Here is a 16,014-nt window from a genome sequence, read left to right as displayed (position 1 = left end):
CGAGCCCCCAATTTGTAACATGCGCCGTTACTGGGTGTCAGACCAGCAGGGAAAGAAGAATCCGTTGGTTGTCTGGTGTTACTATATTAAAAGGTGCTTATTAATAAAAATAAGCAAAACCATATCAATAATTCAACTATACATATAACACAAGTTAGCAGTAATAAACCTAAAAGTGTAGAAATAATAATAATAAACAATAATAAGCAAGGTCTATCGATGTCTAGGGGTAAATGAATTGTCATAGGAAAGTATAGAGTTCAGTTCATAAACGCTGAAGTAGTTATGGTTGTTGTGCTGAAATCGTTGGAGAGAGAGAGAGCGAGCGAGAGGTAACAGCTACAGCAGCCAAACCTTCCTTTGCTTTCTTAATCCGTCGTATCGTTGTGGTCATTCAGTTATGACCCCTCTGGTCTTCAGCTAGACCGGTCTTCTGTCACTCTGACATGAGTGGACACACACACAAGTCCCCACTGACCTTGCTGTAACACTGTGAACTTTACTGACCGATCTCCTGGTTCGGTCTTCGAAGCCCCCACCTTTCTGTGGGTTCCCAACACTCAGTCAGTGTCCACTGGTTTGTCTGCAGGGTTTCTCTCCAGACCTGTCTTTTTATCCCGACTAACGGGGCCTCAGCTATCCATCAACTCTTAATGACAGTGTCCATCAGTTCAGGCCACTCCTGCTATCTCCTGAGGAATGTTAACGAGCCAAATCCTTGTAGTAGAAGGTAAATAATCCAGAAAGAGTCATAATACAGTAAATCAACAGTCTCTGCCCCCTCTCTTATCTGTAGCAGATGTTCTTGCCTGTGCTTTATCTCTCTCTCATGAGCAGCATAACAACAGCAATAGTTCGTAGTTCTCATGAGAAGGGTTGGGAATGGTTAATTCTGCACTCCAATGTCCATCATGCCTGTCCATCACTCAAACACCGTGTTGTAATTGTTATATGGATATATGTTATATGTTTATAATGCACGGGTGAGTGCCCACTTGCAGCATTATAAGCAGGTTTAAACACCTTAACAATGTGTTGAAACTGAAGAAGGGCTCAAGGAGGTTCACAGAAATTATTCCAGAATTGAATGGCATGTCATTTGAAGAGCTTTCAATGACTCTGGGCCTGAGGGGTGGCCTCACTGAAACCTATCGAACGGTGAAAGGAATTGATAGAGTGGGTGTTGAGAGGATGTTTCCTGTGGTGGAAGACTCTGAGACCAGAGAACACAGCCTCAGGGCTGAGGGGCGTACTTTTAAAAGAAAGATGAGGAGGAATGTTTTTAGAAAGAGAGTGATGAAACCGGGCAATCTTTTGGCACAGGCAGATGTGGAGGCCAAATATTCGTAGGATTGAACAGACCCATCTCCCAACATGTGAATAGACAATAGACAATAGGTGCAGAAGTAGACCATTCGGCCCTTCAAGCCTGCACCGCCATTTTGAGATCATGGCTGATCATCTACTATCAATACCCGGTTCCTGCCTTGTCCCCATATCCCATGATGCCCCTATCCATAAGATACCTATCTAGCTCCTTCTTGAAAGCATCCAGAGAATTGGCCTCCACTGCCTTCCGAGGCAGTGCATTCCAGACCCCCACAACTCTCTGGGAGAAGAAGTTTTTCCTTAACTCTGTCCTAAATGATCTAACCCTTATTCTCAAACCATGCCCTCTGGTACTGGACTCCCCCAGCATCAGGAACATATTTCCTGCCTCTATCTTGTCCAATCCCTCAATAATCTTATATGTTGCAATCAGATCCCCTTTCAATCTCCTTAATTACAGCGTGTACGAGCACAGTCTCTCTAACCTCTCTGCGTAAGACAGTCCTGACATCCCAGGAATTAACCTTGTAAATCTAAGCTGCACTTCCTCTACAGCCAGGATATCCTTCCTTAACCCTAGAGACCAAAACTGTACACAATACTCCAGTTGTGGTCTCACCAGGGCCCTGTACAAATGCAAGAAGATTTCCTTGCTCTTGTACTCAATTCCCTTTGTAATAAATGACAACATTCCATTAGCCGTCTTCACTGCCTGCTGCACTTGCTCATTCACCTTCAGTGACTGATGAACAAGGACTCCTAGATCTCTTTGTATTTCTCCCTTACCTAACTTTACACCGTTCAGATAATAACCTGCCTTCCTTTTCTTACTCCCAAAGTGGATAACCTCACACTTATTCACATTAAGAGTCATCTGCCAAGTATCTGCCCACTCACCCAGCCTATACAAGTCACCCTGAATTCTCCTAACATCCTCATCACATGTTACACTGCCACCCAGGTTAGTATCATCAGCAAACTTGCTGATGTTATTCTCAATGCCATCATCTAAATCGTTGATGTGAAAATGAGGAACACCTTTTTTGTTTTTGTTTTTTTTTGAAATTCATCATCAACAATCATTTCCATAAGATATATTTCATTTAATGTGCATATCTATCATATATCCATATGTGCCACAGATCTCCACACTTTAATCCTCCACGCACTTTAATCACCCTTGGGAAGGTTTCACTGCTACCGCAGCCAAGGATACCAGCAGAGTTTCATATAGGTTGTCCCACCTTGTGCAATAAACTCGGACCATCCACCCGGCCTATTATCCTCAGGTTATCCCACAACTCCGCAATCTTTTGTTAAATCATGACTGAAATCTCAATTGATCGTTGCAGGAATGTTTCCAGTAAATTATTATTTAAAACAAAATCCCCGTTGCTGCTGGAAATCTGAAGTGCAAACAGAAATTGCCAGAAACAACGTCTGGGTGGGAAACCAAATTAATGTTTTTGGTTCCTGGTATCTTCATCGCTGATCCAGACACGAAACGCAAACTGCGCCTTTTTCCACAGTTGCTGCTTGAACCGTCCTTTCTTTAGAGTAATTTCTACATTTGTGCCATTTGCAGGACGAAATGACACTCGGAAGCAGAGCAGTGACTGGAGATCAGAGATGGTTGTGGGCTCCAGTGAGCCGCTGCGGAGACCCGTGTTCAATCCCGCTCTCTTACCTTTCCAACTCTCTGGGAGTTTATAAAGGGTTAATAAAGTTTTTCTGCCTATCTGATTTCTCCAGTTTGCAATCGGCCGCTTCCTTTGTTATAAAAATAGTTCCTTCCGAACAGTCTGGTATTGCGTAACAAGCACTTCCTGATCTCAATTCCACGAACCCTTAATTCACAGAAACAAGAAGTGAAAATTATCTCACGAATGTCAGAGTTTGATGCGGTAAGTCCTGTGCTGTCAGATTAGACAACATGTCCCAAACCTGTCTTGATAGTGACCACAAGTGTACACAATATCTCCTGTCGGATGTATACATGGAAACAGCAACACCGGGAAGTACTTGGGTCAGCCAACCTCTGGATAGGGGCCAGGGAGGGTTACTGAGACTGCGAAGAGGCCGGAAGGCCGTAGAGAACCGAGGAAGGGTTTAGTGCTGGAAGAATGACACAGAAACAGGGAAGGTCTATGCTGCAGGAGCACGCATAGAGTCGGAGAGGCGTGGGGGCAAGATGTCTAAAGAGACAGGGAGTGTGTGCGTAGACTGGGTGCGGTTTCAGAGAGGGAGTGGTGTAGAGGCTGGAATTTCAGAGATAGGGAGAGTATCCATCATTTTGTATTGTTCACTCTTTTGTAAACGTTCTGAAGTTGTTCCTTTACGATTAACATTTATGACTCATTATGACGTTTAACTCGACATATTAATGTTACTCTCAGGGAGAAGGAATATGAACATGAAGCCACACGCTCAATTCTCTCCGCCCACATCAGATTTCTGAATGGTCTATGGACCCATGAATACTACCGCAACTTTTCTTCTCGTTTTGCAATACTTATTTATGCTATGCTTCTCATCTTAGCTCGTAGACACGGTTATCTATTGCTCTGTACTTCTGCCACAAGAGAACAGATTAAATGACATATATCAGTGGTGATAAATCAGGTTCTGATTTGAAACATTCTCCAGGCACCCAGTTCCAGTTGTTATCGTTCAGAAAGCTGAGGGAGGAGTAGCAATGTTTAGCTGTACAGGGTGCGTTTCTCGGGCTCTGGTGGTAAGGGATGTTGGCTGATTTTTTCCAATATCATTGTGTGTTGATAGATTACACAGTGAGCTTATTCTCTCCTCTGAGATAAATCTCAGCGACAAATGGTCACCAGGAAAACAATTCCCAGAGGAATGTTTACATAAAAGTGTGGTGCGGATTGTTTGTATTTTAAGGGATGAGTCTGGTTGCTGTTGGCAAGGCAGGAATTTATCACCCCTCCCTTAACAAGCCCCTCACTGAGCGGTTTATGTTGGGCTCTCTCCTTAAACTGTCATACGCTGTCTGGGAAAGCTGCTAACAAAGTTCTCTCAGTCAGGGAATTCCGGGAATCGGACCCGCACCGTGGTGCAGGCAGCTCAGACTGATTTCCGAGTGGCGGGGAATCTTGGGGAAAAAAGTAGTCTTTAATTGCCATGTTCCTCTTTTTCCTTGCTCACCTTTGCCCTCAGTTCGAGAACGGTTGTTAAGGAGTAGGGTGGGGTAGTTGATTGGGGAGGGGTAGGTGGTAGCGGTGGGGTAGTTAGTAGGGGTGAGACAGTTGGTAGTGATAGGTGTGGTGGTCCGGCGTTTCTCGTAGAATAGTCCTGGTAGGTTACTATGATGCATTCTATAGACTGTGCACACATCGGTCATTATGTGCTGGTGGTGGAGGAAGGGAAGTTGCATGTTGCAATTGCATTCGTTTGCTCTGTAGCAGGGTTTAACACTGATCAGTCTGCTAATAATAGTTGGGTCTTTTAAAAATTTGTCAATTTCCAATTTTTTCTGTGGGTTCCCTACACTCAATCAGTGTCCACTGGTGTGTCTACAGGGTGTCTGTCCAGACCTGTCTTTTTATCCCCACTCACGGGGTCTCAGCTATCCATCAACTCGGAATGATAGTGTCCATCAGTTCAGGCCACTCCTGCTATCTCCTGAGGAATGTTAACGAGCCAAGCCCTTGTAGTAGAAGGTAAATGATCCAGAAAGAGTCATAATACAGTAAATCAACAGTCTCTCTCCCCTCTCTTATCTGTAGCAGATGTTCTTACCTGTGCTTTATATCTCTCTCATGAGCAGCATAACAACAGCAATAGTTCGTAGTTCTCATGAGGAGGGTTGGGAATGGTTAACTCTGCACCCCAATGTCCATCATGTCTGTCCATCACTCATAAAGCCGTGTTGTAATTGTTATATGGTTATATATTATATGGTTTTAAAGCACGGGTGAGGGCCAACTTGCAGCATTGTAAGCAGGTTTAAACCCCTGAACTGACCAGCAATGTGCTGAAACTGAAGAAGGGCTCAATATCCTCATCACATGTCACACTGCCACCCAGCTTAGTATCATCAGAAAACTTGCTGATGTTATTCTCAATGCCATCATCTAAATCGTTGATGTGAAAATGAGGAACACCTTTTTTGTTTTTGTTTTTTTTTAAATTCAGCATCAACAATCATTTCCATAAGATAATTTCATTTAATGTACATATCTATCATATACCCATATGTGCCACAGATCTCCACACTTTAAATCTCCACGCACTTTGATCACCCTTGGGAAGGTTTCACTGCTACCGCAGCCAAGGATACCAGCAGAGTTTCATATAGGTTGTCCCACCCTGTGCAATAAACACCGACCATCCGCCCGGCCTATTATCCTCAGATTATCCCACAACTCCGCAGACTTTTGTTAAATCATCACTGAAATCTAAATTGTTCGTTGCAGGAAAGTTTCCAGTAAATTATTATTTAAAACAAAATCGCCGTAGCTGCTGGAAATCTGAAGTGCAAACAGAAATTGTCGGAAACAACGTCTGGGTGGGAGACCAAATTAATGTTTTTGGTTCCTGCTACCTTCATCGCTGATCCAGACACGAAACGCAAACTGTGTCTTTTTCCACAGTTGCTGCTTGAAACTTCCTTTCTTTAGAGTAATTTCTACATTTGTGCCATTTGCAGGACGAAATGACACTCGGAAACAGAGCAGTGACTGGAGATCATAGAAGGTTGTGGTCTCCAGTGGCGCCGCTACGGAGACCCGTGTTCAATCCCCCTCTCTGCCCTCTCTATCTCTCTGGGGGTTTATAAAGGGTTAATAAAGTTTTGCTGCTGATTTAGTTTCTCCAGTTTGCAATCGGCCGCTTCCTTTGTTATAAAAATAATTGATTCCGAACAGTCTGGTATTGTGTAACAAGCACTTCCCGATCTCAATTCAACGAACCCTTAATTCTCAGAAACAAGAAGTGAAAAGTTTCTGACGAATGTCAGAATTTAATGTGCTTAGTCCTGTGCTGTCAGATTAGAGATCATGTCCCAAGCCTGGCTTGATAGTGACCACAAATGTCCACAATATCTCCTGTCGGATGTATACATGGAAACAGCAACACCGGGAAGTACTTGGGTCAGCCAACCTCTGAATAGGGGCCAGGGAGGGTTATTGAGACAGTGAAGAGGCCGGAAGGCCGTAGAGAACCGACGAAGGGTTTAGTGCTTGAAGAATGACACAGAAACAGGGAAGGTCTATGCTGCAGGAGCACGCATAGCGTCAGAGAGGCGTGGGGGCAAGATGTCTAAAGAGACAGGGAGTGTGTACATAGACTGGTTCCGGTTTCAGAGAGGGAGTGGTTGGAGGCTGGAATTTCAGAGACAAGGAAAGTATCCATCATTTTGTTATGATCCCTCTTTATTAAACGTTCTGAAGTTGTTTTATTCCCATTAATATTCATGAATCATTAGGTGGTTTATTTCCACGTATTGATGTTACTCTCAGGGAGAACGTATATGAACATGAAGACACTCGTTCAGTGCATACAGCACCTCTCCTCCACCATCAGATATCTGAATGATCTCTGGATCTACGATTACTACCGCAACTTTTCTTCTCTTTATTAATTATTTCATGCTTCTTATATTAGTTCATAGACACAGTTATCTATTGCCCTGATCTCCGCCAGGAAACAACAGATTGAATGACATATGTCAGTGGTGATGAACCTGGTGCTGATTTTAAATTTGATCCAGGCACCCAGTTCCAGTTGTTATCGTTCAGAAAGCTGAGGGAGGAGCAGAGAGATTTTAATCTGCCATACCCTGTCTGGGAAAGCTGCTAACAAAGTTCTCTCGGGCAGGGAATTCAGGTAATCGGACCCGCACCGTGATGCGGGCAGTTCAGACAGATTTCCCAGTGGTGGGGTATCTTCGAGAGAAAAGTAATGTTTAATCACGTTGTTCCTCTTTTTTCTTGTTCCCCTTCGCCCTCAGGGCGAGAATGGTTGTTAAATTAGGGATGGGGTAGTCGGTAGTAGTGGGAGTGGTGGTCCGGAATTTCTGGTAGAATACTCCTGGTAGGTTAGTATGCTGCATTCTGTAGACTGTGTACACATCTATGGGTGGTGGAGGAAGGGAACTTGCATCTTGCAATTGTATTCGCTTGCTCTGTAGCAGTGACTAACACCACACGGTCTGCTAATAATAGAGAAGAGAGAATTGGGAAGCTGTGGTAATTACTTCATCATAGTTCTGCAGCAGTTCAATTGAACGACACATACTGTCAAAACAACACAGTTCTCCCTCCATCGATCACTCCACCACCCCCACGCCCCCCACAGGGCAGTTCATGGTGAAAAAGAATGCAGGTAGTTTTAGAGATCGATGTAAGTAATAGCTTGTTTCTCCAGCAGGATTGTCGGCGGTATTGCACAGCGTATTGACACCTCACCCAAGCCATTCTCAACAGACTCGCAAGGATTGAATCAGTTCCACAGGGCTGTAATAAATGTTAAAACATAGGCCACACGCATCCATCACCCAGCATGTTTCCTGCAACTCGGATGGTTTCCCATGTACGCACGTATATTTCCTCAGCAGTTCAAACTCAACCAGAAATACGGTCAAAGCAAATCAGCACCACCTCTACAGAACAGAGAACATAGAACATTGAATAGTACAGGACAATACAAGCCTTTTGGCCCTTAAACCCTGTCTCCCACATAACCCTCACCCCACCTTAAATTCTTGCATATACCTGTCTAGTAGTCTCTTCAATTTCACTGGTGCATCTGCCTCCACCACTGATACAGACAGTGCATTCCACGGATGAACCTGACTCCAATATCCCCCATGAACTTCCCACCCTTACCTTAAAGCCATGTCCTGTTGTATTCAGCAGTGGTGCCCTGGGGGTCCACTCTATCTATTGCTTTTAATATTTTGTATACCTCTATCATGTCTCCAAAGGCGAAAGCTCTAGCTCCCTTAATCTCAGATCATAATGCACACTCTCTAAACCAGGCAACATCCTGGTAAATCTCCTCTGTACCATTTCCAATGTTTCCACATCTTTCCAGTAGTGAGGCGACCAGAACTGGACACAATATTCCGAGTGTTACCTAACCAGAGTTTTGTAGAACTGCATCATTACCGCGTGACTCTTAAACTCTATGCCTCGACTTATGAAAGCTAACACCCCATAATCTTTCTTAACTACCCAATCCACCTGTGAGGCAACTTTCAGGGATCTGTGGACATGGAAGCCCGATCCCTCTGCTCCTCCAAACTACCAGGTATCCTTCCAGTTACTTTGTACTCTGCCTTGGAGTTTGTCCTTCCAAAGTGAACCGCCTTTCTTCTCCGGGTTGAATTCCATCTGCCAATTCTCAGCCCATTTCTGCATCCTATCAATGTCTCTCTGCAATCGTCGCCAATCCTCTACAATATCCAGAACACCACCAAACTTTGCGTTGTCTGCAAGCTTGCCAAACCACTCTTCGACCCCCACATCCAGGTCGTTAATAATAATCACGAAAATAGAGGACCGAGAACCGATCCTTCTGGGACACCACTAGTCACAACCCTCCCAACCGAATGTACTCCCTCAACCACGACCCTCTGCTTTCTGCAGGCATGCCAATTCTGAATCCACCTGGCCAAACTTCTCTGGATCCCATGCCTTCTGACTTTCTGAATAAGCCTACCGTGTGGAACCTTGTCAATTGCTTTACTAAAATCCATGTAGATCACATCCACTGCACTACCCTCATCTATATATCTGGTCACCTCCTCAAAAAAGTCTCTCAGGCTTGTTAAACACGATATGCACTTCACAGAGCCATGCTGACTGTCCCTGATCAGACCATGATTCTCTAAATGCCCATAGATCCTATCTCTAAGAATCTTTTCCAACACTTTTCCCACCACAGACGTAAGGATAACTGGTGTATAATTACCTGGACTATCCCTACTAACTTTTTTGAACAAGGAGACAACAGCCGCCTCTCTCCAATCCTCCGGTACCATTCCCGTGCACGACGAGGACATAAGGATCCTAGCCAGAGGCTCAGCAATCTCTTCCCTCCCCTCGTGGAGCAGCCTGGGAAATATTCTGTCAACCCCGGGGACTTACCCGTCCTAATGCATTTTAACAACTCCAACACATCCTCTCCCTTAATATCAACATGCTTAAACATTAACCTCAGTCATATTATCCTCACCATCATCAAGTTCCCTCTCATTGGTGAATACTGAAGAGAAGTATTCATTGAGGACTTCGCTCACTTCCACTGCCACCAGACACATCTTCCCACCTTCATCTCTAATCGGTCCTCCCTTCACTCCTGTCATCCTATTTTTCTTCACATAATTGAAGAATGCCTTGGGGTTTTCCTTTACCCTACTCGCCAAGGCCTTCTCATGCCTCCTTCTTTCTCTCCTTCGCCCTTTCTTAAGTTCCTTTCTTGCTACCGTATATTCTTTAATAGCCTCACCTAATCCGTGCTTCCTTAAGCTTATGTATGATGCCTTCTTTCACCTGACTAGATTTGCAACTCACTTGTCGCCTATGGTTCATTCACCCTACCATTCATTATCGTCTTCGACGGGACAAATTTGTCCCTATCATCCTGCAAGAGATCCCTAAACATCGATCACATGTCCATAGTAATTTTCCTGAAGAAAACATCATCCGGGACAATCGGGTCAGTGGGAATAGGCAGAAAATTGGTTCGTCACAGCCAAGCAGGGCCAAAAGGTTTGTTTCTGTGCTGTAATGTTCTATGTATCTGTGGTTCTTTGATATGGTTGTGTGGAAAAACAGCAGAAATGGATGTTGATAAAGTTTTGGTTGCGCCTAACACTGAGGCATTAGAGGACGCCATAAAGTTGGGGCTGTTGAGTATTGCAAAAAAAGTTGAAACTTGCGAAGGACTTGCAGATATCCCAGACAAGCCCCCAATTTTGATACGTGCTCCATGAATCAGTTAAAGAACCAGCAGAAATGGAAAACACATTGGTGCCTGGTATTACTCTGAACTAATAGCGTTTATTATACACTAATCAAGACATTAATATAAATGCAAATATAATGAATTTATGGAAATAGGAGCAAAACTAGGCTCTTTCAAACATAGGGGTAAATGGGTACAGTCTTACGACGTGATGAAGAGAGTTAAGTTCAGTTCGAAGTAGCTAGTTGGGTAACGATTGATAGAGAGAGAGAGGGAGAGAGGTGAGATGTGATGCCGTCGATCTTCCCGTTGTCATCCGAAGTCCTGTTGTAGTCACTGACAATGACCATGATACGTACGAACGTTCTTTAGTGGTGGAATTATCACTCCGGCAAGGGTGGATACACAAATAATTCCCCACCGGTCGTACCTTTTTCACACTGCGAACCACTGAACGATTTCCTCGAATCGATCCTCCAAAAACTCACCTTCTTGTGGGTGCAACAAAGCTCGTTCAGTGTCCGAACCTGTGTGTCTCGTGGTGTGTCTCCCCGTGTAACAGCGGACCTGGTTTTTAACTCCACATGTTGGACACTAGCTGTCCATCAACCTGCTCCGCCCTCCACTTTCTGCAGGAACTTCAGCAAGCAGGCAAGTGACCTCGTGGAAAGAGAGAATAATCTAGAAGAGAAAACATAACATCAATCTTTCGAGCAATTTCTGTCTCTGTCTCTCTCACTGCGCTGGACGCCTCCCTCTCTCTCTCTCTTAATAGCAGCTCAGTTCACAGGGTCTATTCTGGACCCCGTTTCACACCGGATTTACCCATGACAGGAACAATAGTGGAGGTGGATACAGTGACGGGTGGTTGAAGGGGACTGAAGTGCGGAGATGTGTAGTGCTTGCCAGGCGCTTCAGAAACTGGGAAGTGATAAGGGGAGGTGAGACCCGGCGTGGAGTGGGAGACCGCATTGCCGAGGACCTAAACTTCGTTCGCCTGAAAAAGCGGGATCCCCCAGTGGTCACCCATCAGGACGAGTTACATGAAGGGTTCTTTCCTTTCACCTATAAATTGGTTCCGACTGAATTTTGTTACAACGCACGCGCTGGATATGTTGGAAATATCAAAATAAAAAGGAAATCCCGGAATACACTCAGACGGTCAGGCAGTCTCTGTGGAGAAGGAATGTTTAAGATTTCAAGTCGAAGATCCTCTGTCAGAACTGTTGGACGAATCCCTTCGGCCCCATGTCCCTTGCGCTCCAGTGAAGGTTCATTTAACATTTTAGTGCCGCTTTGTTGTTCCCCGCCTTCCCGACCTACATCGCAAAGTCGACTTCTGCTTCTCCTTTCACAGATGGAGTTTAATGCTGATAATTGTGAGGTGATACATATGGAGTTTAATGCTGATAAGTGTGAGGTGCTACATATGGAGTTTAATGCTGATAATTATGAGGTGCTATATATGTAGTTTAATGCTGATAAGTGTGAGGAGCTACATTTTGGTGGGAATAATCCAAATAGGACATACACGGTAAATGGTAGGGCATTGAAGAATGCAGTAGAACAGAGAGATCTAGGAATAATGGTGCATAGTTCCCTGAAGGTGGAATCTCATGTGGATAGGGTGCTGAAGAAAGCTTTTAGTATGCTGGCCTTTATAAATCAGAGCATTGAGTAGAGGAGTTGGGATGTAATGTTAAAATTGTACAAGGCATTGGTAAGGCCGAACTTGGAGTATTGTGTACAGTTCTGGTCACCGATTTATAGGAAAAATGTCAACAAAATAGAGAGAGTACCGAGAAGATTTACTAGAATGTTACCTGGCTTTCAGCACCAAGGTTACAGAGGAAGGTTGGACAAGTTAGGCCTTCAATCTCTGGAGCTTAGAAGGTTGATGGAGGACTTGATAGAGGTATTTAAAATTATGAGTGGGATAGGCAGAGTTGCTGTGGATGGGCTTTTTTCCCTTGAGAGTAGGGTAGGTTCAATCACGAGGACATGAGTTGAGAGTTAGGGGGCAAAATTCATTCGTAAGGCCAGTGATGTTGAAGTGGACTGGACCTGTGACGGTGGTGTGTGGAAAGGGGATGCTGTCCAAGTTGCATGCCATCTTGGACAATGACTCCCATCCACTCCATAATGTACTGGTTAGACACAGGAGTACATTCAGCCAGAGACTCATTCCACCGAGATGTAACGCTGAGCGTCATAGGAAGTCATTCCTGCCTGTGGCCATCAAACTTTACAACTCCTCCCTCGGAGTGTCAGACACCCTGAGCCAATAGGCTGGTCCTGGACTTATTTTCACTTGGAATAATTTACTTATTATTATTTAATTATTTATGGTTTTATATTGCTAAATTTTTACACTATTCTTGGTTGGTGCGACTGTAACGAAACGCAGTTTCCCTCGGGATCAATAAACTATGTCTGTCTGTCGGTCTGTCTTAAGATTTCAAGCGAAAGTGCCTCTGTCAGAACTTCTGGACAAATCCTTTCGGCCCCATGTCCCACCCGCTCTGGTGAAGGATCATTTAACGTTTTAGTGCCGCTTTGTTGTTCCCCGCCTTCCCGTCCTGAATCGCAGTGTCGACAGCTGCTTCTCCTTTCACCGACGCTGCCCGACCTGCTGGATGTTTTCAGCGGTTTATGTTTCTACCGCTTAATGTTATGTTACTCCTACCCCCGGTAACTGGCTCCAAGATTGGTTCGCTCACTGTGTCCGCCGGCTGCATTTTATTCACAAAGGGGTAGCTTCCTTAACTTAGTGAAGTCAGGCTTGCAATGCTCGGGGATATGTATTCTGAGAAACGCAGCTACTTCTCAAAACGTCAGGAGTTTCACTCGACAATACGCCGTGACGTCAACTGAAGCTGCTACTGTGAAGAACGGCTTTGAGCGATCCTGATGACAAGCACCGGCCCTCGGTTACTGAGGCAGAAGGGCAGACACGGCTCTCCATAATTTTAACTGGAGTGTTCTACCTGCTCTTTAGTTCTCTATCCTCTGGGAAACATGAAATATTATTCGCCTTACACTTAAATGAATCTTTAAATTTCCGCCAAATTGACCTCGAAATAAATCCCACCAGACCCCCTATGATATCTGGAACTCTGCTCCATATTCAATACAATTATTTTTTTTTCCTCTGGTGACCGACGTCGACAGAAGACCACCGCATGAAAATTGCAAAATTGCAAAATAAAATCACTTGGGCGATGAAGAGGTCGATTGAAGTGCAATATCAGCAGAAGATTTTCTTTACGTGGCAGACTGATCTTTACAGAAAGGCCGCTGTGTTTCACGGTTACGTTGTTCTGAACCTGGCAACTACCATTTACACAGGCAACTTTGATAACTGACTCGATGGTGTCGCCCTGTCCTGCCTGCTGGTAATTTGCTCCATTGCGCCATCTATAGTCAGCATTGGGAACTGACTGGACAGAACGAGTTAATTTCAGACTTGTGAGAGTGTCTGTGACACCCGGACCCTGCGGCTTAATCCCGATGTTGTCTGACCCATCTACAACAGAAATAGATATTGTATGCTGTTTCTGTGATCGGTAATATTGAATGTAAACTAATGTAATGAGCAACCTGCGTACCTACAATTAACTTGCAGGTAGATCTCTGCACTGTCGCGGCTGCAATGAATATTGACAGCACGTCTATAATTTCCTGTGTCATTTCTGTTCAGACGGGTTATGTTCAGTCTCCTGTGTCATTTCTGTTCAGACGGGTTATGTTCAGACTCCTGTGTCATTTCTGTTCAGACGGGTTATGTTCAGACTCCTGTGTCATTTCTGTTCAGACGGTTATGTTCAGACTCCTGTGTCATTTCTGTTCAGACGGGTTATGTTCAGACTCCTGTGTCATTTCTGTTCAGACGGGTTATGTTCAGACTCCTGTGTCATTTCTGTTCAGACGGGTTATGTTCAGTCTCCTGTGTCATTTCTGTTCAGACGGGTTATGTTCAGTCTCCTGTGTCATTTCTGTTCAGACGGGTTATGTTCAGACTCCTGTGTCATTTCTGTTCAGACGGGTTATGTTCAGTCTCCTGTGTCATTTCTGTTCAGACGGGTTATGTTCAGTCTCCTGTGTCATTTCTGTTCAGACGGGTTATGTTCAGACTCCTGTGTCATTTCTGTTCAGACGGGTTATGTTCAGACTCCTGTGTCATTTCTGTTCAGACGGGTTATGTTCAGACTCCTGTGTCATTTCTGTTCAGACGGGTTATGTTCAGACTCCTGTGTCATTTCTGTTCAGACGGGTTATGTTCAGACTCCTGTGTCATTTCTGTTCAGACGGGTTATGTTCAGACTCCTGTGTCATTTCTGTTCAGACGGTTATGTTCAGACTCCTGTGTCATTTCTGTTCAGACGGGTTATGTTCAGACTCCTGTGTCATTTCTGTTCAGACGGGTTATGTTCAGACTCCTGTGTCATTTCTGTTCAGACGGGTTATGTTCAGTCTCCTGTGTCATTTCTGTTCAGACGGGTTATGTTCAGTCTCCTGTGTCATTTCTGTTCAGACGGGTTATGTTCAGACTCCTGTGTCATTTCTGTTCAGACGGGTTATGTTCTGTCTCCTGTGTCATTTCTGTTCAGACGGGTTATGTTCAGACTCCTGTGTCATTTCTGTTCAGACGGGTTATGTTCAGTCTCCTGTGTCATTTCTGTTCAGACGGGTTATGTTCAGTCTCCTGTGTCATTTCTGTTCAGACGGGTTATGTTCAGACTCCTGTGTCATTTCTGTTCAGACGGGTTATGTTCAGTCTCCTGTGTCATTTCTGTTCAGACGGGTTATGTTCAGACTCCTGTGTCATTTCTGTTCAGACGGGTTATGTTCAGACTCCTGTGTCATTTCTGTTCAGACGGGTTATGTTCAGACTCCTGTGTCATTTCTGTTCAGACGGGTTATGTTCTGTCTCCTGTGTCATTTCTGTTCAGACGGGTTATGTTCAGTCTCCTGTGTCATTTCTGTTCAGACGGGTTATGTTCAGTCTCCTGTGTCATTTCTGTTCAGACGGGTTATGTTCAGTCTCCTGTGTCATTTCTGTTCAGACGGGTTATGTTCAGACTCCTGTGTCATTTCTGTTCAGACGGGTTATGTTCTGTCTCCTGTGTCATTTCTGTTCAGACAGGTTATGTTCAGACTCCTGTGTCATTTCTGTTCAGACGGGTTATGTTCAGTCTCCTGTGTCATTTCCGTTCAGACGGGTTATGTTCAGTCTCCTGTGTCATTTCTGTTCAGACGGGTTATGTTCAGACTACGTTTTTCTGAAAATCGAGATATTGGCTCGGTTAGATGTCTTCTAACCATGTTTTATCTGAATTGCGCCCTAAGCGTCACAGGTGAATACAACGTTATCGTTGTTTTTTTCTGAGAGTGTAAGAGTTGATGCTTACATTGACACGAGACACGGGTCCTGCAAATAGAACTGAAAGAGGAATGGAATGACTCCTTTCCACTGCAGTTCAATCACATCAGCTGGGACTCTGTAGACCAGGTTACAATCGTGACCGACATATTAGCCTGAAAGGCAAACAAATTGGAGTTTATGAAAAGGAATTCAGTGATACAATTCTACTGAATCATGGAGAGGACACGTTTTATTTCGGCCGTCTTTTTTTTCACTGTCTGCTTAATTTAGTTTGAATAAGATTGGTTCGTTCAGTATGTCCAGCGGCTGAATTTCATTCACAAAGGGATCAATTCCTTAACTTCGCAAAGTCGCGTCCGCACTGCTGG

The sequence above is a fragment of the Hemitrygon akajei genome, unplaced genomic scaffold (assembly GCF_048418815.1).
Source record: "Hemitrygon akajei unplaced genomic scaffold, sHemAka1.3 Scf000058, whole genome shotgun sequence".
Lineage (NCBI taxonomy): Eukaryota > Metazoa > Chordata > Chondrichthyes > Myliobatiformes > Dasyatidae > Hemitrygon > Hemitrygon akajei.
This window is presented reverse-complemented; position numbering follows the sequence as displayed.